Source organism: Triturus cristatus, chromosome 9, assembly GCF_964204655.1.
Source record: "Triturus cristatus chromosome 9, aTriCri1.1, whole genome shotgun sequence".
Lineage (NCBI taxonomy): Eukaryota > Metazoa > Chordata > Amphibia > Caudata > Salamandridae > Triturus > Triturus cristatus.
Genome location: NC_140592.1, coordinates 1146801407 through 1146823963, shown reverse-complemented (window position 1 = coordinate 1146823963; position 22557 = coordinate 1146801407). Strand labels below are relative to the sequence as shown.

Here is a 22557-nt window from a genome sequence, read left to right as displayed (position 1 = left end):
TCACCAGGCGGGCGGAGCAGCAAGGGGCTGCCTGCCCTGGATCGCCCGTAAGATAACCCAATTTTATTATCATACTGTGTTGTATGAAATAAACCTGCAGCAGTTCTTCACCCACAAATAAAGTGTCAGTGTAATCTTTGGGTGACGTCTGTGTATGCGTGTTGACTGAAGCGGATGACGGTGTGGTCACTATGCAATTTCCATCTGTTTTTACAGTGTGTATGTAAAGCGCTCTGATACCTCCGGGTCAAACTAGCGCTATATAAAACTTTTAAAATAAATAAAATAAAATAGATGTCAGTAAACCGCTCTAAACCATAGTTTGCATCAGATCACTGGCTTTATGCGCGATCGGTACCGAAACAATCACACAGCAACGCCCCACGTCACATGCAGGTGAAATCAGCCAGGTCTCCACTTCGCCAGATCCACAGACCGACTGGTCCCACTGGCCAGATCTGACTGACTCTCCAAACTAACAGAAAATAGGTGTAGGAGAGTAGGGTCTGCTTTCTATGTTCACCCCCACTTTTTGCTTTTGCTTTACTGGTTTTCAACTTAGATGTGGCTGTGGGCCTGCTAATCAGACCCACAGCCCTGCTGTTCTCTCTCTAAATTAATACTATGTACTTTAGGTGCATAACCCCTTTGGATAGGATCACCTTATTGGCCCCTGTACAGTGTACCCTAGGTACCCAGGGCATAGGTGTACCCTAGGCCTACCAGGGGCTGCAGCATGTATTGTGCCACCCCTGGCCTGGCCTTCCATTTTGACACAACTGGCTGATCACTCAGCTGGGGCAAGGTCGTGTAATCACCCCTTGCTTAGGTGTAGTATTCCTATACCTAACTTACAATATAGACACATGTGTACCTATCAGTCACTCCTATGGCAGGCCTTGACAATCCTGGAGGCAGAGTGCTTGGTAACATGTGAGATGGTGCTCTAGCATGAGCTGAGCCTGTCTGCAGCTTTCGGAACCTTGTCCTTATAGCTGTTCTATGATATAGCCTACCATATACTCTTAAAGTGCCTTATAATCTTAGACGGTTATGGTAACTATGGTTTGGCTTTATCAAAACATGTCGTGTAAGGTGTCTAACACTCGGGAATAATACCCCCATGCCATTTCTGGACATGAGAATATTATTCCCCCCTTCTAGAGGGAAAGACATGTTAAAATCATACTTCAACTGTTAGCCTCTGACCCAAGCCTCAGCATCACAAAATGGATGCTGCTGCCACGACACAAGTCTGACCTCCTGCAGCTGGGAGTGATCCCAGCCAGGGAGGCCTGGACAATAGGTTTCCTGCTTGGGGAGGTGCTAGCACCTCCCCAGACAGCCTTTAGTGTATTGGGGCAGGGTGGGCTGAAAGGAATGAGACATGCCTGGGGCACACAAGGTGTTCCTTGCATAGTCCAGTTCAAACCGGCGCTGGGGCACTCCAGCCCCAGCTCTGGCGCGAAACTGGACAAAGGGAAGTGGGTGTAACCACCCCCTCCCAGGTCCCACCCATAAGGCGTGACCTAGCAGGTATCCCAGCCCCCCAGATTAGTATAAGAGTGGGAGTTGGGCCTCAAGAGATTAGATTATCCTGAACCTGCAAAACTGAACAGAAACTCTGGACCTTCGATATTCGACGAAAGAAGAAGACTGAAGAATCTCCCTTGTAGCCAAGGAGTGGATACCCTGTGCAAACAGGCACCATCAAGAGACTACCCTTTGCTTTGTGAAACGTTCGACGAGGAACCGACTGCAGAGCCCGACCAGAGCCTTGATTTCCAGACTTCTCCGACCCTCATCCACATCTGCAGCTGAGCTGAGATCCGTGGAGGCGACGAGCGACGTGGGACCGGCTACCTGGGAAAAGTGGCTAGTAACTTACAGCGCAGCTTCTGAGGTACCCTCGAAGTTGTGCACCGGGGATTGAGAAGCCCCAACCCCAAGCACCATCTGCACCGAAGACCAGCCCCCCACACTCCACGAGTCCTGCGTGGGGCCCTTCAGCATTTTCCTGCTTGCCGCGTCTGTCCGGTTGCTTGCCCGCTGGCTAGTGGCCTTGGTGACGACGCTCCCTGAAATCTTCTGCGCTGGTTTGGCTCCTCCAGACTGGCTCCCGCTTCTCTGCAAAGAAGAAGCACCCCAGACCTTCCTGGTCTGCACCAGAAGCAAGTCCTTTGTTCTTCGTGGGTTCCGCTTGCCAAGGCTTGGTGAGTCCTAGTCCAACTTCGACACCGCCGACAGCAAGAGCCTTCGTGGGACAGCTCGCCTCCTGGTCCTGGTCGTCCTCGACGCTTCCTGGTCCTCCTGGCTGCAGCGACAAGCTTCACCTTCACCTGCAACTCTCCACGACATCGCCTGGTTCCTTCCTGGTTCCACGTGGTCACTGGCTAGTGACCTTGACTCTGTCCCCTCTGCTTGCAGGTGTCTTCTCTTCTTGATCCCAGCCTTGGGATCCACCGGACACTCTCCCCTGACTGCCTGTCAGCATCTTTCTTCAGGCATCCATAGGAGTCGACGACGAAAACGACGCATCTTCACCCCTATGCACCCGCAGCCTGTGGGCTAGGTAACTTGGGTACTCCGGTGCTCATCAGGATAGTGACTATCCTAGTGTCTAGTTTTCAAGTCTCAACTTCCTAGCTACTCCGGAAGTGTCCTAAATCTACCGTTTTCTAAACTGTAATATTGCTATTGACTTTTACGCATTACGCGTGAGTGTTTCCACTCTGCACACGAATCCCGTGGGCCTCCCACTTCCTAACTAACGCTAGTGTAGTGTAGCCCCAGCGATTCCCTAGGCCTAGGCCTATTCTATTTCCGTGACAGTGGTTCTTATACCACTTATTTAGTATATGGTTTGCGTGGCCCCTAGGGCCTAACTGTATTACTTACCTGTGTGACTTACTGTATGCATTAATAAGACTGTGTTGTACTTACCTCTAAACTCATAAAGAGTGCTGAGGGTTTGCTTAGAATAAATATACTTTATTTTATATATATATCTGTTGTGGTGTCCTTTCATTTGGTATTCAAAGGATTATATATGGTATCACAGCTGGCTTCACATGCCATTCAGAGTTTAGCCTAAGACTGCTCTTGTCCATGCTACCACTAGGATAGCTGGTCTATAAGGTTGACTTTACAACCAATCACCATAAGGGTATTTGGACTGATATAAGGTGTACACTATAACTAGTGACATCATACATCAGGCCAACTTCTCACATTGGTGAGCAGCGGTTGGGATCTGAGCTTGCTGTTGTAATACCATTGTAATCTTGAGATACTAAATTGAAAGATCACACAGATATTGTCTAGGTACATATAACATAGTTTATAATACTTAAGTCCTACTGGACTTAGTGGTTGTAGGTTGAAGGGAGTAACACACCCTGACTACAACTACTAGAGAGGTTTAGTAGAAACAACTAGTGTAGGTAGGTGCACACACCACACCCTCACTAGATCATGCCTCTGGGAGGAGATCAAGTAGATGCTCTCTCAGGAGGGGCAGGTCTGCAGAAGACCCCCTCTAGGTATGATACCTTAACATTCCAGGAGATGAGACAATTGTGTACCTCCAGAGGAATAAAACAGGGTGCAAACCCTACCCTCCTTCAGTTAAGACAACTCCTAGAGGAGTATGATGCTCAGAGGGCATCTCAGGAAGGTGCCCTAGGCACAGAGGAGGGTCTACCCACCACAGAGGAGTCAGATGGGGCTTCAGATGGGGAGGTAGACAGCCAGAGCCAAGTAAGGAGACTTAGCCAGGCTAACTTAAGTTTACATGGGAGTTTGCATGGGATCCCCCCATACAGACCCACAAGTAGACATTCACAGAGAAGCAGGAGGGACAGATCCCCTTCAAGGGAATCCATCCACTCCCATGTCTCTAACATCTCTAATGCTTCCTCTCACAGGGGAATGACTTCACCTGAGAGAAAGGAGCATGCAGCCAGAATGAGGGAGGCTAATCTGAGGATTCAGAGGGAAGAACTTGCCCTTGCCAAAGAGAAGCTTGCTCTGGCTAGAGAACAAAAGTTAAGTGGGTTAGAACCCACTGGTGGCAGCAACATTCCTAGAGATAGAGACAGGCACTATGATAATAGAAACCTGAGCAAGATTGTCCCTCCCTACAAGTGTGGGGATGACATCCACAAATGGATAACTGCTTTGGAGAGAGCTTGCAAAGTACAGCAGGTACCCCAAAGTCAGTGGGCAGCTATCTTGTGGCTCTCCTTCTCTGAGAAAGGAAGAGACAAGCTCCTCACAGTTAGTGATGAGGATGCAGATAATTACACTGTCCTGAAGAGTGCTCTGATTGATGGGTTTGGCCTAACCACTGAACAATACAGGTTGTTGTTCAGGGATACCCAGAAGACACAGACTCAGGACTGGACTGACTTTGTAGATTGTGCCACTAAGGCTCTGGAAGGCTGGCTAATGGGAAGTAAGGTTAAGGACTATACAGGATTGTATAATTTGATCATGAGAGAACAAATACTTAACAACTGTCAAAACCAGCTATTGCATCAACACCTGATTGATTCTGATCTGACTTCTCCCCAAGAATTGGGAAAGAAGGCAGATAGATGGGTCAGGACTAGAGTTAAGCAGAAAAACCAGAACCAGGGCGGTGATCAGAAAAAGGCAGACCAGAAGGGTAATGAGCAGAAACAAAAAGACCAGAAGTCTTCACCAGGCCCCCAAAAGGCTCAGGGGGAGGGTGGTTCCAAAAAGGATAAGAAGAAAGAAGGTCAAAAGAAACCATGGTGCAACTATTGTAAGTCTACCTCACATTGGTTTAGTGAGTGCACCAAAAAGGATAAGCCCCCAGCCACCATTGCCCCTAAGGCAACTGTACCCCCTAGTTCAGCTGTAAGTGGTGGTTCCCAGCAAAAGGGTGTAGTAGGGTTAACCCTGGGAACTGAGGAGGATTCTGGCCTAGTCAGAGTACCTACTCAGGCTGTCCTGATCTGTGATGGGGACTTAGCTTTGTCCTCTACTGTAGGCCCCAGTAACCTGGGCAAGTACAGACAGACACCTTTTATCAACCAAAGAATGGCTCAGGCCTACAGGGACACTGGAGCTAGTGTCACAATGGTGACACCTGCTTTTGTGGACCCTGGACAGATCATACTAGGTGAGAACTACCTAGTGACCAACGCTAGCAATGCCACTACCTCCCATAGTGTGGCTATTGTTAACTTCTCCTGGGGAGGGGTAACTGGCCTCAAGAAAGTTGTTGTTAGTTCAGACCTTCCTGTAGAGTGTTTACTGGGCAATGATCTTGAAACTTCAGTTTGGTCTGAAGTGGAGTATAGGACCCATGCAGAAATGCTGGGGATAGATGCACATGTCCTTGCTGTGACCAGGTCACAGGCCAAAAAGTGCAACACTGAACAAGTGCTGGATCCTGAAACTATGGACCAGTCACAATCCAAGAGAAAGAGCAGTAGGGTTAAGGCTGTGCCTTCCCCCCTGCCTCAGGTGGTGGATCAGCCCTCCCAGGAGGATGATTCTGAGAGCCCTGAAGGAACTGTCCTAGAAGGACTTGAACCTGATCAGGTTGAGTTTCTTGGGACAGGGGGACCTTCCAGGGCAGATCTGAGGCAGGCTCAATTAGACTGCCCCTCTCTTGAACCCCTCAGACAGCTGGCTGCTGCTGAGGATGCAGGGAATGCTCAAGGTACCCATAGAGTGTATTGGGATGAAGGGCTACTGTACTCAGAGGCTAGAGACCCCAAGCCTGGTGCATCCAGGAGGTTGGTCATACCACTGAAGTTCAGAGGCTTCCTTCTAACCTTGGCCCATGATATTCCCCTTGCAGGACATTTAGGCCAGAACAAGACTTGGGACAGGCTTGTCCCTCACTTTCACTGGCCCCATATGTCAGAAGATACTAAGGAGTTGTGTCGCTCCTGTGTCACCTGCCAAGCCAGTGGCAAATCAGGTGGCACCACAAAGGCCCCCCTCATACCACTACCTGTGGTGGGGGTCCCCTTTGAAAGAGTGGGCATAGATATTGTAGGACCAATGGACCCACAAACAGCATCTGGGCACAGATTCATACTGGTGATAGTGGACCATGCCACCAGGTACCCAGAAGCAATTCCCCTGAGGACCACAACAGCTCCTGTTGTGGCAAGGGCCCTGCTTGGAGTATTCTCCAGAGTGGGCTTTCCAAAGGAGGTCATTTCTGACAGAGGTGCCAACTTTATGTCAGGATACTTGACTGCAATGTGGAAGGAGTGTGGTGTTAACTATAAGTTCACCACACCCTATCACCCACAGTGCAATGGGCTTGTTGAGAGATTCAACAAGACCCTAAAGGGAATGATAAAAGGATTACCAGACAAGCTTAGGCGAAGATGGGACATCCTTTTACCCTGCCTTCTGTTTGCTTACAGAGAGGTCCCACAAAAGGGGGTTGGCTACAGCCCTTTTGAGCTTTTGTTTGGGCATCCTGTAAGAGGACCCCTGTGTTTGGTGAAGGAAGGATGGGAGAGACCTCTCAGACAACCCAAACTAGACATAGTGGATTATGTACTTGGTCTCCGCTCCAGGATGGCAGAGTATATGAAGAAGGCTTCTAAAAACCTTGAGGCAAGCCAAGAACTCCAAAAAGCTTGGCATGACCAAAAGGCTGTACTGACTGTTTACCAGCCAGGACAGAAAGTGTGGGTGTTGGAGCCAGTGGCCCCAGCAGCACTCCAAGACAAATGGTCTGGACCCCACACTATTGTTGAGAAAAAGGGAGAAGTCACCTACTTGGTGGACCTTGGGACTCCCAGAAGCCCCCACAGGGTGCTTCATGTCAACAGATTGAAGGCATATGTTGACAGGGCAGACATGGGGCTACTCATGGCTACAGATGAGGGGCAGGAGGAAGAGAGTGACCCTCTCCCAGACCTGTTGACTCAGAACCCTGATGATGGCTCAGTTGATGGTGTGGTCTTTTCTGACAGCCTCACTGTCCATCAGCAACAGGACTGCAGACAGGTTCTGCAATCCTACAGACATATGTTCTCTCTGACCCCAAGTCAGACGAACTCGTGCACCCATGAGGTGGACACTGGTGACAGTCTGCCTGTGAAGAGTAAAATCTACAGGCAACCTGACCATGTCAGGGACTGCATAAAAGTTGAGGTACAGAAGATGTTCGAGCTGGGAGTCATTGAACCTTCAGAGAGCCCTTGGGCTAGTCCTGTGGTCCTTGTGCCAAAACCTCACACCCAAGATGGTAAGAGAGAGATAAGGTTTTGCGTGGATTACAGAGGTCTCAATGCTGTCACTAGGACAGATGCCCACCCAATACCTAGGGCAGATGAGCTCATTGACAGACTGGCAGCTGCTAAGTTTTTGAGCACATTTGACCTAACAGCAGGCTACTGGCAAATCAGACTAGCTGAGAGTGCAAAGGCCAAAACTGCTTTCTCGACCCCAGGAGGACATTATCAATTTGTGGTAATGCCCTTTGGTTTGAAGAATGCACCTGCCACTTTCCAAAGGCTGGTGAATCAAGTCCTTACTGGGTTGGATGATTATTGTGCAGCTTATCTTGATGATATTGCTGTCTTTAGCTCCACCTGGGAGGATCACCTGGTCCACCTGAGGAATGTTTTAGAGGCCCTGCAAAAGGCAGGCCTCACTATCAAGGCCACTAAGTGCCAGATAGGGCAGAGCAAGGTTGTATACCTGGGCCACCTAGTTGGTGGGGGTCAGGTTCAACCACTGGAGAGCAAGATCCAGACCATAAAGGACTGGGCTCCTCCAACTACCCAGACTCAGGTCAGAGCTTTCTTGGGCCTGTCTGGGTACTACAGAAAGTTTGTTAAGAACTATGGGTCCATAGTGACACCACTTAATGACTTGACCTCCAAGAAGATGCCAAAGAAAGTTCAGTGGACAGTAAGCTGTCAAAAAGCATTTGATGACCTGAAGCAGGCCATGTGCAGTGCACCTATTCTGAAAAGTCCAGACTACTCCAAAGAGTTCATTGTCCAGACAGATGCTTCTGAGTTAGGTGTGGGAGCTGTTCTTTCACAACTGAATGTAGATGGTCAAGACCAGCCCATTGCTTTTATAAGTAGAAGGCTGACCCCTAGAGAGAAACGTTGGTCAGCTATTGAGAGGGAGGCCTTTGCTGTGGTTTGGGCCCTGAAGAAGCTGAGGCCATACTTGTTTGGCACTCACTTCAAGATTCAGACAGACCATAAGCCCCTCTTGTGGCTAAATCAGATGAAGGGTGAAAATCCCAAACTTCTTAGGTGGTCCATTTCCCTACAGGGGATGGACTTCACAGTGGAACATAGACCTGGGACTGACCATGCCAATGCAGATGGACTCTCCAGATATTTCCACTTAGAACATGAAGACTCAACTGGTCAAGGTTAGTTTAATGTCCCTAAGTTTGGGGGGGGGGGGTTGTGTAGGAGAGTAGGGTCTGCTTTCTATGTTCACCCCCACTTTTTGCTTTTGCTTTACTGGTTTTCGACTTAGATGTGGCTGTGGGCCTGCTAATCAGACCCACAGCCCTGCTGTTCTCTCTCTAAATTAATACTATGTACTTTAGGTGCATAACCCCTTTGGATAGGATCACCTTATTGGCCCCTGTACAGTGTACCCTAGGTACCCAGGGCATAGGTGTACCCTAGGCCTACCAGGGGCTGCAGCATGTATTGTGCCACCCCTGGCCTGGCCTTCCATTTTGACACAACTGGCTGATCACTCAGCTGGGGCAAGGTCGTGTAATCACCCCTTGCTTAGGTGTAGTATTCCTATACCTAACTTACAATATAGACACATGTGTACCTATCAGTCACTCCTATGGCAGGCCTTGACAATCCTGGAGGCAGAGTGCTTGGTAACATGTGAGATGTTGCTCTAGCATGAGCTGAGCCTGTCTGCAGCTTTCGGAACCTTGTCCTTATAGCTGTTCTATGATATAGCCTACCATATACTCTTAAAGTGCCTTATAATCTTAGACGGTTATGGTAACTATGGTTTGGCTTTATCAAAACATGTCGTGTAAGGTGTCTAACACTCGGGAATAATACCCCCATGCCATTTCTGGACATGAGAATATTATTCCCCCCTTCTAGAGGGAAAGACATGTTAAAATCATACTTCAACTGTTAGCCTCTGACCAAAGCCTCAGCATCACAAAATGGATGCTGCTGCCACGACACAAGTCTGACCTCCTGCAGCTGGGAGTGATCCCAGCCAGGGAGGCCTGGACAATAGGTTTCCTGCTTGGGGAGGTGCTAGCACCTCCCCAGACAGCCTTTAGTGTATTGGGGCAGGGTGGGCTGAAAGGAATGAGACATGCCTGGGGCACACAAGGTGTTCCTTGCATAGTCCAGTTCAAACCGGCGCTGGGGCACTCCAGCCCCAGCTCTGGCGCGAAACTGGACAAAGGGAAGTGGGTGTAACCACCCCCTTCCAGGTCCCACCCATAAGGCGTGACCTAGCAGGTATCCCAGCCCCCCAGATTAGTATAAGAGTGGGAGTTGGGCCTCAAGAGATTAGATTATCCTGAACCTGCAAAACTGAACAGAAACTCTGGACCTTCGATATTCGACGAAAGAAGAAGACTGAAGAATCTCCCTTGTAGCCAAGGAGTGGCTACCCTGTGCAAACAGGCACCATCAAGAGACTACCCTTTGCTTTGTGAAACGTTCGACGAGGAACCGACTGCAGAGCCCGACCAGAGCCTTGATTTCCAGACTTCTCCGACCCTCATCCACATCTGCAGCTGAGCTGAGATCCGTGGAGGCGACGAGCGACGTGGGACCGGCTACCTGGGAAAAGTGGCTAGTAACTTACAGCGCAGCTTCTGAGGTACCCTCGAAGTTGTGCACCGGGGATTGAGAAGCCCCAACCCCAAGCACCATCTGCACCGAAGACCAGCCCCCCACACTCCACGAGTCCTGCGTAGGGCCCTTCAGCATTTTCCTGCTTGCCGCGTCTGTCCGGTTGCTTGCCCGCTGGCTAGTGGCCTTGGTGACGACGCTCCCTGAAATCTTCTGCGCTGGTTTGGCTCCTCCAGACTGGCTCCCGCTTCTCTGCAAAGAAGAAGCACCCCAGACCTTCCTGGTCTGCACCAGAAGCAAGTCCTTTGTTCTTCGTGGGTTCCGCTTGCCAAGGCTTGGTGAGTCCTAGTCCAACTTCGACGCCGCCGACAGCAAGAGCCTTCGTGGGACAGCTCGCCTCCTGGTCCTGGTCGTCCTCGACGCTTCCTGGTCCTCCTGGCTGCAGCGACAAGCTTCACCTTCACCTGCAACTCTCCACGACATCGCCTGGTTCCTTCCTGGTTCCACGTGGTCACTGGCTAGTGACCTTGACTCTGTCCCCTCTGCTTGCAGGTGTCTTCTCTTCTTGATCCCAGCCTTGGGATCCACCGGACACTCTCCCCTGACTGCCTGTCAGCATCTTTCTTCAGGCATCCATAGGAGTCGATGACGAAAACGACGCATCTTCACCCCTATGCACCCGCAGCCTGTGGGCTAGGTAACTTGGGTACTCCGGTGCTCATCAGGATAGTGACTATCCTAGTGTCTAGTTTTCAAGTCTCAACTTCCTAGCTACTCCGGAAGTGTCCTAAATCTACCGTTTTCTAAACTGTAATATTGCTATTGACTTTTACGCATTACGCGTGAGTGTTTCCACTCTGCACACGAATCCCGTGGGCCTCCCACTTCCTAACTAACGCTAGTGTAGTGTAGCCCCAGCGATTCCCTAGGCCTAGGCCTATTCTATTTCCGTGACAGTGGTTCTTATACCACTTATTTAGTATATGGTTTGCGTGGCCCCTAGGGCCTAACTGTATTACTTACCTGTGTGACTTACTGTATGCATTAATAAGACTGTGTTGTACTTACCTCTAAACTCATAAAGAGTGCTGAGGGTTTGCTTAGAATAAATATACTTTATTTTATATATATATCTGTTGTGGTGTCCTTTCATTTGGTATTCAAAGGATTATATATGGTATCACAGCTGGCTTCACATGCCATTCAGAGTTTAGCCTAAGACTGCTCTTGTCCATGCTACCACTAGGATAGCTGGTCTATAAGGTTGACTTTACAACCAATCACCATAAGGGTATTTGGACTGATATAAGGTGTACACTATAACTAGTGACATCATACATCAGGCCAACTTCTCACAATAGGCACGTGAGTAAAGTTGTACCCTGGAGGGAAAACTGAAATTAGCAACTTTTAAAGCAGGAAATCAAGACAATAGGTGTGGGAACAAACACAAAGCGAACCGGTTTGTCCTGCTCCCCGAGAGGCCGACAGAACAGGAAGCGAGGGGGGAGGGGCGCTCTTTGCTTACTCTGCCCTTGGTCAAGTGCGGGTGTTAGACTGTTCCAGAACTCTGACGCGCCCGCGGTTAGTAAATGATTACAGTGAAGTGTTGCATGGGAAGCAGCAATGCATGCGCGCAACGGGCACGCGGTGAAGAAAAACCACATATAGACATAAGATGGGGAAAGGCCCTTTCCTGGTGGCGGTTCAGAAGCAGTGAATGCCGGGTGTTCTGTCGCTCGGGGCGCAGCTATCATGGGGGAAGCAGGTGCACTGGCGCCCATGCTTAGAGGTGCGAGAGGCTCAGTTCACCCCAATTATGCCTTATTTTTCTGACCCCTTCTCTTGGGATAGGACTCCTTTTCCTTGCTTGCATTAAGGCGCAGTGCACCCTTGCCAGGCCACAGCTATCTCTTCTCTTATGCAGTGATATAGTTCACTGCGGCGGGGATTTAACCTAAATTGACAGGTTTGCAGTCTGTTGGTTTCATTCTTCCAAACATGATATATGTGGAACAAGCACTACCGCCATACATTATAAGAACATTCCAAGTCACCCTGGAGTTCCATGATATTTCCATGAATGAGCGAGGAGGCCGATTTCCTTTATAACGTTACTGGACTTCGAGGTGACTTCCGGGGTCCTCGCAGGGTAGGGGGTGTTGTATAACACATGCACCCCTCTTGACACAGACACTGGAAGGCCACCAACACCCCTCAGTGACAACATGGCAGAATGAGCTAGTGTAGTGGGCTGCACTCAAGGGTCTGGTGTTAAACTGAGGCAGGGAAGCGGTCCAGGCGCGCGGGAAAACATGATGCTCCTGTTGGTGGGCAGAAACTAGGATGATAAAACCCCTTGAATATCTGGGTGCGTGCTTCTAGGCGCCTCAGTGTTATGTACAATACATCTACGACTCAGCATGCAACTATGGCGCAAGTTCCTGAGCATGACCTCGATAGTAACACGGGCCCATAAAATGATGGCCCATATCAGCTCCATACTGCGCAAACTAGTATAAATAAAAACAAGCATTGGCATAGCCAATAGGTCTCGCCTTTGGGACCTTATAAGTGTTTAGCCATGCAACAGTTGCATAACTAAATACTTATAAGGTCCCAAAAGCGAGACCTATTGGCTATGCCAAGCGGGCAGTTAAAGTAATCACGGTCAAGCGTTGCGCGCACGCCCGCGCACATGCACTGTAGCTCCAGGCTGGCCTGGTAGCACTTTTTGGAGCCCTCTCAATAAGTCTCACCAGACCAGCGCATGCGCTGGGTCAGGCGAGACCTAAAAAAGGGGGAAAGTAGTGGGATGTGTCCCAGATAATGGCTCTTATGGGCAGAGCTCCACAAACGTTGTGCATACATGGTGCATGCTAACACTATATGATTGAAAATTACTTACCATTAGGATTTTCAAAGTTTTGGTTACTGATTAGGAAGTTAAAGGGGGTTATTTTCCCATCACAATGAAGATGCTTCTGTCCACCACCAATCACGACGCCTGACGCAATCCCTCACTGTTTGGCTGGTTTGTTTTGTTTTGTGTTTGCAATAGAAATGGTCCATTGACTGAGGGGAATTACAGAAGACTGTATCCCGTCTTGTGACAGATGAGTGCTATGATAATTGTTGGATGAGAAAAGATAGAAAGATACATTACAAAAATCACTCTTGCCCAGCCCCTTTTTAAAACCCTTGCCTCCTGCTTCTACTTATCAAAAAGATATTACAAAGGCAGAAGTACAGACCAGAGTGGAACCTGTACCGTGAAAAGAAACGCCAATGTGCAGCATGTGCTTGGTTGCAAAACATATTTTAAGCCTTTGAATATGTTGCTTTCAAGAAACAGGCTGGAGTCCAGAATGTGTGGTAACATGCACAGAGATTCCTGCTTTCCTATAATAGACGGGGGTGATGCAATGAATACATGTACAGATATGCCTTCCTCCTTAACACCTAATTACTGTGAACTGTGGTGTAGTAATTCAGAAGATGGAGCCAAAAAAAGCGAATTATCCCTTTCCTCCTTTAAACCTAAGCTGCCATTTTGCTCAGTGTCTGCTTTTTCTAATGACAGATATTGTGATGTTGCAACTCACCTGTAATATTGTATTCCAGTAGAGTAGCGACGCCACTCTGTAATATAGTTGAGTAGTGATAAAATCAGTTTTATACATTTACTGCAAGATTCCATGGGTTATAAAGAGCCAGTGACCCCATTGTTATTGCCTTCCAGAGAGAGTGCAACTTGTGCTGTGCGTTTTACGAAATTAACCAGTGCCAAGAAGACCATGTTGCATAGTATCCCTTTGCACTGCAGATTTCCATAGAGAGGATGCTGGAAGGATCCACTGCTCTGTCTTCATGTTGTCTGGAACATGAAAGCCCGCCCCCTAGTGCCTGGAAAAGGCAACACCATATCTAGCCTTTAACCCTGATGATGCTCTAGGAATTACTTTACTGACTTCTGTGATGGTTTAAGCAATGATCTAGAACATGAAGTGGCTTTTACCATCACTTTGGAGTCAGTTCTTTGATTCCAGGTTATAATGTTGATTAAGAAAAGAAATGTAAATTAGAACAATTAATGTAATATTTTGTAAATGTATTTTGCTGGATGTATCAAGCACGCAAGGTCGGACACGGCGGCTTCCTAACGCCAAATACCAAAAGAGCTGGATAAGGAATTCATGCAGACAACTATGTATCTTGAGAACTGACCCCCAAAAATAACAAGGATGTACCACAACAGCTGGGCCTAAGTCGCCCAGAACTATCCTTTCTTTATTCTCATCTAAGAAGTTGCAAGAGAGAGAACTTGAGGCAGATCTCACACACTCATTGAAGTTAAATTACAGGTTCAGCCTGCATATTACAATTTAACTGTATTGAGAGGAGTTGAGCCAAACATTAAAACAATCAACATTGTGAAACTAGTCTTAGGGACATTTGCCATGCTCCTTCTTGCGCGAGGATTGCTGACATATATTAATATCAGTATTAATGCCACCTAAGCCGTGGTATTGGCTCTCTGGTTATGATTGGCATCCCTCAGTTCTTCCCCAGCCAGGCCCATGAGAGCAGCCCTCAGAGATGCCACCCCTCTGGTTAGTTGTTGCAAGCAGGTGCCCAGCTGATATCTGGGATGCAGGGATGGCATGTCCACTAAAGAGCCGGCACCTCTCCGCAGACTCCTTTCCAGCTCATGTTTTCCCAACAGCGTATGAAGGTGCATAGGACCCACCGCAGGTTGTTTGTGCATACGGCTCCATAGAGCCCTTGTGAGGGATTGAAGCTCTCTGTGAAGTCACTCATTAAGAATTAATCCTTCCCTTTGCCCCAGAATGCTTGTGGACCCTCTAAGCTCTTCCTGTGAGATTGGAGAAGGAAGCTCTGACCCTCCCCACATCTTAGCTTCTTATCCATCTACCTTGGACTTAGTTACTGAGTAGACTCTATTGTAGCGTGACCCTGTATGTGCCTGTGCACCAATTGCATCGACACGTGAACCTGCATCCTCACCCAACAGACGCCGTTGTGAATTAAACCACTGTCCAAGCCCTTTTCTAGAGTAGTTATTTTCTTTTTGCACCGTGTGCCTTCCCCTGCCCCACAAGCAAAGCGGTTGCCCGCAAAGGGTAGGTTTACCAGACACACGTGTCGACACAATACTCCAGATCACAGACAGGTTATTTTCTTTGAATTACCTAATTCACTCATACAATGCAGACACCACCACTTCCTGACCTTGTTGAGTAAATGGAACTTCTTCATTTCTACAATATCTACTACTATAAATGGGATGGGTTTAGGGAGGAGTAAGGAGGGGTTTAGGGAGTGTCAGGCACCGACCCAAAAAAGAGTAAGCCTGTCGCTATTCACAAACTGCACTTCTAAAGTTCCTACAGCCAAAAAGTGCTGAAACTGTAGTAAATGTACTCCAGCTCAGATCTGGAGTAAGTCTAGCACCGCTCATGGACAACCATGGGTACTACAACACCCTACTATAGCATGTAACAGAGGCAGGGACTTAAAATAGAACCTCTGAAGAAACAAGACCAACAACAAACTCAAGATATAAAGTGCGCACACGCAAAGAATTATGATTAAGAATTGGGTGGGTGGGGAACACGTTTATAATGTTATTCTTGATTATACAATCTGATTGAATTACATGTATATAATAACACAGTCATTGTGTACTCTGAAAGAACTGGACATAATATAATTATGATGAATGTTAAACTTAATAAAGAAATTAAAGAAAGAATAATTAATTTCAACTTTGTAATTATATATACATTTTTTGTGAAATTATTTTAATATAAAAAATCTATATATCATTTAAAAAAATACCTTTTATGGCAATATATTGGCAACATTTTTTTATTCAAATAAATGTAACTCGTTTTTGAAAAAATAATGGAATCAATTTAAATTAATTCTATATAGGCCCTATTGTAATGTTTAATACATAATAAATAAATATAAACATTTTATTTTACATGGAATTTTTTAATACAGCTTAAAAAAATATGTAATTTAATATATTTAAATTCATAAAATATTTCTTTTTACGTTGAGTTTATAGTGCCATATTTTTTTTTACTTTGTTCTACATTTAAACTAAATATATAAAATCTTATTTAAGATAAAATATTTTTGGTACTTTTTTTAAAGCTTACTAAAGTTTTTAAACTTCCCTATACTTTACCATAGATTGATCATCCATCCCAATGGTGGAGAACTCCGCCAACATGTGAAAAGTTACCAGTAGTAACTTTACTCTTGCAAATTTGTCTCGGGTGGAGACATTTAAGACTACACGTTGTAGTAAATTTACACTCAGAAATGGTGAACAGCTGAAAGTAGTGAATTTATTACAAAGTTTAAGAGTAAATTTACATGTGTAGATTTACTTGTGTAAATTTACCTTTGTGAATAGGCACCTGAGTGTACCGGTTGTAGGAGACTGGATCTGGGGCATGCTCCAGGTTTCCTTATACTCTTTTTTTGTTTGATCAGAAGTATATAAATCTAGCTCTAGGTTCAACTTGCAAACGGAGAATGGGACTGATCATTGCACTTAGAATTTACTAGGGAGAGTTGGAACCCTGTTAGATGTCTCTACCAATTGTGTTGCCAGTGTGCCGGAAAGGGACTGTGATAGGCAAACAGCACCTGAAGCGGCAAGAGGAGTATATGCCAGCACCTTCTGTGGTATGTGAATGAGTAGCTTTCACATGCATGTCTTATGTGCAATGCAGTTTGATTTGGGCTGTATATCTGGTATTTACTCAAGTGATACCTTTCAGGACCTCAGTGTACTTTGAGAAAAGCAGAGGTGAGGGATACGGCCTTTGAAGAGGAGGAAGTCCAAGGAGGCAGCCCAGACCAGCATCTTCTTGCCAGTATCTTCCTGGACCAACCTTGGCACCCTCTGGGAAGATGCACCCTTCCTACGGGGGTGGTGGCTATTGAATGATTATGAGCAACTGAGTTCCTGATGGACCAAAGGTGTCCTCTGGGAACAGCTGACCCAGGAGAAGTGTGGTGAACTACCGACAGAGAAAACAAGCATTGGCATAGCCAATAGGTCTCGCTTTTTGGGACCTTAGAAGTATTTAGTTATGCAGCACAATATCCTTGGTGCAACAACATCAACTGTTGCATGGGTAAACACTTATAAGTTCCCAAAAGCGAGACCTATTGACTATGCCAATGCTTGTTTTACATAGATTAGGGGACCGAGCATCTTAAGAGGGAATTTTCTTTGATTTTTACTGTATGCTTGATAAACTCAAACAATACCACACTCCACCTCTATTCAAGGACTGTGCTTGCAGTGTCAGAAGAAGAATTCCAGGGCAAACAGGCTAAGGGGTGGAAAGCCCAGCTCTACTCATGCTGTGACTGGCAGGGGCAGAGAACAGACATGTTCTGGGAAAAGGTAGGTTACCTGGAGAAGGCATGTATTGTTGGCAGCACGGATGGGTGGGTAGAGGTATCAAAAGCTGATGAATGTTCAAGTCCATTAAAATTATGGGAGAACAATTATTCAAAAGAAGCACTTTCACATGGGCATTTCTTCAGTAACATTTGGAGGAATAGATAAGCATGCGGACAGACAATCCTGCTTATTATCCGTAGCATCTTCCCACATGGGGGACAGAATAGTCATTGAATGATGTTTATTTCTATGGACATATGGCTGTGGTTCCATGTTGTAAGGCATTGATATATTTGTACTCACATTTTTGATAACACATTGATTAATGTAAGCGTTTAGTTTTCTCACCGGGACGCGTTTTGTTCAACAAAGATGAGTTTAATAAATCTACAATTCCAGACAGATCTCAAATTTAGCAATTGCACTGGTATGCCATTAGGATGTAGCAGCTTTATCGCCCCTGAGGGAAGGAGTCCCCTTGACAATGTTTTCACATCAGAGGCTTGTCCAAAGAGTGTGGTAAGTTAGTTTATTTGAAAGGTTTTGTTGTATTTCAGCTTTGATAGCACCACTACACACACTCACAAGCCACACTGGTGGCACTGTAGGGAAGGATGTAGTGATCGGCCACTGTTAAGTAGTGGATAGCTACAATCCAATTAGAGTATCTAACAGAGGTCCAGGTGGCCAGGTGGATATGTTTCTTTTACAGGTCTTGCAAAATGGAGTCCAAACAAAGAGGTCTGAAACCTATCGAGTGCAGCAAAGATTTACATAGCATATGTATCTGAAGAAGTAATTGTTGCTAAATAATGAGTACGATCGTAGCAACACAGATTTAATTAGCAACACAACATCGCATTGTAAGGAATTACTTGTTTTATTTCTTGTCTGTATGGACAAGAGTTAGCATCTTACGTTTGTCAAATTACAGTGCTTTTCAGATGAGTCAGCAAAGTCAAACAGACTTCCGCTCAGCTCAACTTGCAACTTTTAAAAGTCTCTATTTTAGACAGCAGGGAAGGCTGTCTGCAGACACTGTTCAGACTACAATTGTGAATGTGTATTTGAGAGTTTCAAATCTGTCCCTCTGAGATATACAAGGAATGAGCATCGGCCCTAGCAGCGTGATCCGTTGTAATAAAAGCCTTGCTTCCTTTAAATGGATTTAAAATCATGGCCTAGCCATGGTGGCTGAGCCTGTAATCTTGCCTCAGAGGACACTGCCTTTATGTTACAGACCCTTATCACAATTGTTGCAAGTATGCACTGAATGGTGCCTTGTGGTGAAAGTGAAACGCTAGCAAGAGACAAATAGGCAGGTCCCCGTTGTGTGTGGACAGGTCCATGGCTCAACTCTGCTCCTTGCTGGCCAAAGAAATACCCCTTTCCATATACCAACCTGTGCTGAAGGGGGTGTGTCAAGAGGATACATCTAAAAGGCTCAAGGGACAGCCGGGGTTAGAATTCTGAGGTTTCTGGACTTCTGACTATTCCCGCCTTTTGCTGGTGCTCGCTCCTGGGCCCTGAGTGACCAATAGGGATTCAAAGATGGGCCTACTGTGCTGGGCGAGTGACTCTTGCTTTTCGAGCGCAGATCTCTGGGGCCGACTTGAAGGTAGAGAAAATAGAAATCCACAATCCAGATGAAGAGTAAGTAAATACAAAATAAACATAATAAAAAAGGATTAACGTCATGATATTGGAGAGGGGGGCTTATTAATGTACTGTGGAAAGAACAGGCCGCCAGCTTGACAGTGACCAAATCAACTGATAGAAACTTATAAATATAACCAATGTATTCCTAAATGTAAACATGGTCATTTTGTGCACGTTGTTGTTACATATAAAAGCGTCCTGAAAGTGTTTGTTGAAAGTTTTCCATTTTTATAAATCTTGGGCACAGACATCAACAGATAGTCTCTGTTGTAAATACATAATATGTATTTTTACTTTGAACACAAATAATTCTGCCTAAAACGATTCTTGGGTTAGTTGTCAATTAGGAATTTGTTATGATCCATGATGTGGGGGTGAGGGAAATTAAAATATAGGAATGTGAATTCACATGACACAGACTGTGATAGTTGAACACATATGTGACTGTGCTTAGTTACAGAAAGGCAGAAACCCTGTGGCTTGGTTTGTTTTCGTGCTGGAGATCAGCAAAATAACATGCCCTGGGATTTGTTTGATTTTTTTTTTTTAAGTTAACTGCATATTCTAAAGGCGTCAAATTTTAATTTTGGTCTCATGTTTATTAAAAATGCGTTCATCTGAGTAGGACTCTCATCTATGAATGAAATTAATGTTGTTTCAATCTACTGAAAAAGTGCATGCATTAGGTGCCCATGTTATTTTAGTGAAGTAGTATCATCAGAAAGGACTTCATTTTTCTATGTGCTCGATAAGAGGGAATGAGAGGTCCCTGTCATTGACAATAATGCTTAAATGAAATGCACTGCAGTTTCTGATTTCCCCTTACGTAATAGGTTACTCAAAGGAATCTGATTGGTCTAGTGGTTTTGATTCATTGATTATGTGCCTCTCAATGTATTCTGAACAGGCTTTTGGCAAAGTGCATTCATGGCCAGATGTTGAACCTGGAAAAAAAAACGTCAAGGTAGACAAGCTGCCCGAGTTAGCCTAGATCACATTAGTGCGGTCCTGAAAGAAAGAACCGATAGGACCAACCAACCCCTTACATAGAAGAAAGACAAGCGGCCGTGCGGCCGCGAAGGTGAAAGTGATCCCGCTCAAACATCACAGCGGCCGTGCGGCCGCGAAGGTGAAACAGATCCCGATCAAACATCAAAGCGGCCGTGCGGCTGCGAAAGTGAAAGTAATGGCGGTCAAGCACGGCGCGCACATGCACTGTAGCTCCTAGGCTGGCCTGGTAGCACTTTTTGGAGCCCTCTCAAAAAGTCTCACCCGCCCAGCGCATGCGCTGGGTCAGGCGAGACCTAAAAATAGGTATTGTATATGGAATGGGTGGTTGGTTTACTGACCACTCTATCGGGCATCGGTTATTGCAAAACTACTGGAATCTGTTATTCTAAGATGTGAAATTACTGTACCATTATGAGTGGTCCCAATGGAATGGCGGAATGCCGGGGACACTGGCATTGTGCATTGATTTCTGCAGGTACTTCCACAATTTGTGGGGCAAATTCCACCAGGTTTCATCCGCCAAAATCTGTTCTCAGAAAACTGGCTGTGGTTTCACTGCTTTAGTTCAAATACAGATTTGGGGGAAACTTCTGTATCCGCCCAAATCGGGCCACTCAAAAAGCGCTCCTTCGCATGGTAGGGAAGGAGCATCATTATTCAGCAACAGGCGTAGTTTGGCCGGCAGCCCCCACCGCATTGGCAACACTCTTGAGTGATCCCCGCCTCCGGGCGCAGTCACACATGCAAGAGTGCCAGATATGTGCCGCCTGCTTCATTGGAACGAGAGAGCCTGTGCCCCTTGCATCAGTGTTTTGTGCATCTGAACAGTGTCGTAAGGAAACTTGAGCTCCCCTTCTCCCCCACTGCACAGTACAGTCAGGAGCTCTCAGGTCAGGGGCCAGCAGCCACTGCAAAGTGCCGTAGGGGCCCCCCTCCTCGCGGGGGCTGCCGGGACTGTTGTTACGCCACTGAGGCCCGACTAATATTTCAGCTGTGTGCACCAGCACACAGCAGCTGAAGAGCGGCATTTCACAGGAACCGGTCGGGGGAGCCTTACCACATTCACGCGACTGCCTAGCAACGCTTAAATAATACACAGAGCCGGGCTGGGGGAACCACGAGTTACACTTTCACAGAAACAACTAGCAGGAAAGAAGCCGAAGGCAGGGCACACTCTCTTCCCAAGAACACTACTGCCTGGTCCGAGGTAGGGGTGGGGTGTGAACTGTCTCTAGTCAATAAACTCGACTCAGGCGGGAGACACCCGATTTTTTAGACCAAAGGTGGTTTTATTCCAGCTGCCTCTGCTTCAGCAGAAGGAAATGGGGGAAACATATTCTTCCCCCCCCCCCCCCCCCCCCCACACTTTCCTGTTCTGGTATATTGGCATGCATGAAGGCGGAGGGAACACAAGACTCCCTAATGAGGAAGTGCCAGGAATCACCCGCTTTATCAGCTTAAGCAGGGGTGCTGCTGGCGCAGATTGCATTGTTTTGTGGCCCTTCTTAACGCTTATCTTTGGCTTGCAGGTCACAAACTAATAAACTCAGCTTGAAAAAACTATAATAACACAGTTGTGGTATGGGGTCCAAAAGAAAACCTTTGCTTTACAAATACACATGTAAAAGCAGCTTAAATGGGGATAGAAAGAAAGACAAATTATTAAAATGACCAAAAATGTTAGAGACCAATGGAGTGAGACAGCGCAAAGGAAAGCAAGTAAAATGCAAACAAGGAAGGAAGGAAAAAGGAAGCATGAAAGTAGGAGGTTACAACTGAACAGAATTAGGGTAAAAAGGTGTAAAAAGAAAAGGAAGGAAGAAAAAAAAGAATGAAGGATGGAAAGGAGAAAATGAAAGAGCAAAGAAAAGAAAAGGAAAGAAAGCAGAAAAGTATGAAGAAATGTGAGATGAAAGGATAGGCAATTGAAGGAAAGAAGAAAAAGAAAGAATGAACGAATGGAAGGAATATAAAAAGAAAAGACGCAAAAAATGTGTGAAAGAATACCAGGAGCAACATAAGAATAAATGGATAGAAAGAAGGATAGAAAGCTAGAAAAATGACTGATGGAATGAGAGAAGAATAGACAAAAGAAAAGAAAGATAGAAAGAATGAAATACACATAATACAAACAGCATTTGCAGCGCAATAGGTCTTGCATTTACGCAACTTTAAGCTATTGGCATTGGAAATGAAAATGCCTTTTATTTCTGTTTTAAAAACCAAAACACAATGCGAGACCTATTGCCTTGTACAACAAGCATTTCTACTTACCCATTGAAGTGAAATCTGACTCCGTGGCAACCAGCAGCTGTAAGCAGATGCCTTCTTCCGGTTCCGATGGCTCTGGGGGGTGGGGCTGGGGCTGGGGGGAGTTGTTGTTGAAAAAACGTCATGGGGTCGCCATTGGCTGCTTCTCCAGGGGAAAATAAAGTGCGTGGCCGCTCTAATAAAAGTGTGCAGTGCTTGCAAAATAAATAAGTAAATAATACATTTTAAAAGGAGCAAGTTCAGACCGCGCCATAAAATAAATAAGTAAGTAAGCACGGATGCTATAGTTGCAGCGGACCGCGCTGTAAAGTAAATAAGCACTTTAATAATATAAAAGCG

General features: G+C 46.2%; 1 long non-coding RNA gene across 1 annotated transcript in view; it reads right to left on the bottom strand.

Moving 5' to 3' along the window:
* The window catches only part of LOC146799519 (uncharacterized), an 84452-nt gene extending 62165 nt beyond the window's left edge, over nt 1-22287 (bottom strand). The window contains exon 1 of the long non-coding RNA XR_014968931.1: nt 22222-22287. This is a non-coding gene — a long non-coding RNA (uncharacterized LOC146799519). The remainder of the gene's footprint in view (nt 1-22221) is intronic.
* Between the last annotated feature and the right edge of the window lie 270 nt (nt 22288-22557).